Genomic DNA, 3,022 nt, shown 5'->3' with positions numbered 1-3,022 from the left:
TAAAAACTACCACATTGCAAAACAATGATAAACTTGCTGTCTTTTTATTGCTTTATTTTTAGTACTCGGAAATGTTTATTGCAAAAACAGCATGTAATAAATATGCAGACAACAAAATACAACAAGGCTTATCTATCTGTTTCACAAGATTTGTATAAGTTGTTCTTGTCTTATAGTTGAAGTTAGAAGTTAATTTCTTATATTGTTGCATCTGGTCATTCTTTATCTCTATTTTCACTCCATTGCTGGACACTTCTTCACACACTGGCAAAGTGTAGAGCAACCTAAAAATATGGATCTCTAGGAATGAAAACTATAGTACCAGGAGAAAATGTGAAGTTCATGCAGATAATGACTGAATATGGAATTGAAATCCTACGAATTTTTCGTTGGGAGGTGTAGTAGAAAAAATACCGAGCATATCCTTTTTTTGGATCTAACTGCTACAAGACCTCTACATACAGTAGGTGTAGTGCCACATACTTTTGCTATCACAGGTATCATTTTGTGGTTCCTTGCACCTTTGTGATGGAACATTGGGACAATTACTAGTTCAGACATGCAACACCCAAACAGTTGGAATAATGGGCCCTACTCAAATACCAGGATTTTGCTGCAGACGTTCATCTGGGCTCTCTTTAAACAAAAGCGTTTCTAGTTAGAATTAATATAAGTCTTTGATGGAAGTAAAGAACACGTCATTTTCATAGATACCTGTCTTGAAACAGTGTTGAGAGTTCATTTGATCTTCGTAGTGTCTAATATGTAAAGAGATACAGTACTATTTTTGTTTGGTCGCAGGTATAGGTATTTCAGAGGTACCCAACCCTAAAGTAGCTCACATTCAATGTTGTCTGGACCATATTTGCTTTCACTGGAGATGTTGTTAGGACTTGACAGTAGCTCTGCACATGGCCCAGTTGCTTGTACAGTAATCCCTCCTCCATCGCGGGGGTTGCGTTCCAGAGCCACCCGCGAAATAAGAAAATCCGCGAAGTAGAAACCATATGTTTATATGGTTATTTTTATATTGTCATGCTTGGGTCACAGATTTGCGCAGAAACACAGGAGGTTGTAGAGAGACAGGAACGTTATTCAAACACTGCAAACAAACATTTGTCTCTTTTTCAAAAGTTTAAACTGTGCTCCATGACAAGACAGAGATGACAGTTCAGTCTCACAATTAAAAGAATGCAAACATATCTTCCTCTTCAAAGGAGCAAACAAATCAATAGGGCTGTTTGGCTTTTAAGTATGCGAAGCACCACGGCACAAAGCTGTTGAAGGCGGCAGCTCACACCCCCTCTGTCAGGAGCAGAGAGAGAGAGAGACAGATAAAAAAATCAATACGTGCCCTTCGTGCTTTTAAGTATGCGAAGCACCGTGCAGCATGTCACTTCACGAAGCAGCTGCACAGAAGGTAGCCAACGTGAAGATAATCTTTCAGCATTTTTAGACGAGCGTCCGTATCGTCTAGGTGTGCAAACAGCCCCTCTGCTCAATCCCCCTACGTCAGGATCAGAAAAAGTCAACGCGAGAGAGAGAGAGAGAAAAGTAAGTTGGGTAGCTTCTCAGCCATCTGCCAATAGCGTCCCTTGTATGAAATCAACTGGGCAAACCAACTGAGGAAGCATGTACCAGAAATTAAAAGACCCATTGTCCTCAGATATCCGCGAACCAGCAAAAAATCCGCGATATATATTTAAATATGCTTACATATAAAATCAGCGATGGAGTGAAGCCGCGAAAGGCGAAGCACGATAAAGAAGATTGCCAAAGAAGATTGGCCTCAGCACCGTGGGGATTACTGTTGGTTTTATTTATAAGAAGGGTCAGTCTAAAGGAGACTTCAGACCTTCTCTTCCATGTCTATCTCCAAGTAATGTGTCTCTCCTTATTTTATCAAAATTGACTCTGATTTCACTGTTTCTGCAAGTACTCACTCCAACATTGGCATCCTGACAAAACAGATTCACTGTTAAAGAGCATTTTGCTGTAAAACCTCTCAAGAAAGATACTTTGAGCAAGTCTGCTTGCACAAGCTGGATGTAAACCTCTAACCGCATTGACATGGCACTCTAAATTGTGGTTAATGCTCAAGGTACTGTAGTATCTTGGTTAAGTTTGTTTACCAAAGCTACTAGCACAATGAGTCATTAGCCTGCCTGCCTCCAGTAGTTCTTCAGTAGGTACTTCTTCAAGCATCAATGAGGCCTCTTCTTTCACATTTGTCATTAACTAAAATGTTTCCTTTTTTGGGGCCCCATCTTTTGATCACTGCAATTACTTTGAAGTTGGAATACAAGCCTTACCAGTGCTTGCGGTACTCAAAGTTCCGTATCTCAACTTAAACTAGCCACTCAATGTGATTGACACTTGCTTCTCCTAAACTTTGTTGAAGATGGCACCCATCGTTATCATCACTGTCTAGAATTATGTCTCAAATTAAATTCCCCCTCCTGAGACAAAATTCTCACAAGTGTCTTGTTGTAAGTTTCAGCAGAGATTTCAGCAAAGTCATATGATGGGCTCAGATCTTCCAAATAGGATCTTGACATTTTTTTGCAATTTGAAAATGTTTGTGTATTTAGTAATTTATGATGAAATATATGGACAGTTGTTTGTGCCAATAAAACACTTTATGATGATTTCAAAACTGTAGTCCTTGCTTCTGAACAATACTATTATTAGTTGCTTTAATTTATATTGCTGTGCTCCAGTTAGATCTTAGTCATTGTAGAAGAAAAAAGCAGGCAGTGTGGCATAGTGGTTAAGGTGTTGGACATTAAACCCTGAAGTTGTCCAGATCCCACTGCTGACATTCTGCGACCACAAGAAAGTCAATTCATCTGCCTGTGACCCAATTGGAAAAATAAAAAAAATGTAACCAATCGTATCACAAATGTTGAACGTCACCTTGGATAAAGAAAAATAAACAACATCTTGGAAGAGATTAAAACAACACTAGAAAGAGCTCTAAAAATATATGACATGCTTTTCAAACCAAATTTTCAATTTAGAC

This window comes from Erpetoichthys calabaricus, chromosome 12, assembly GCF_900747795.2.
Source record: "Erpetoichthys calabaricus chromosome 12, fErpCal1.3, whole genome shotgun sequence".
NCBI lineage: Eukaryota > Metazoa > Chordata > Cladistia > Polypteriformes > Polypteridae > Erpetoichthys > Erpetoichthys calabaricus.
This window is presented reverse-complemented; position numbering follows the sequence as displayed.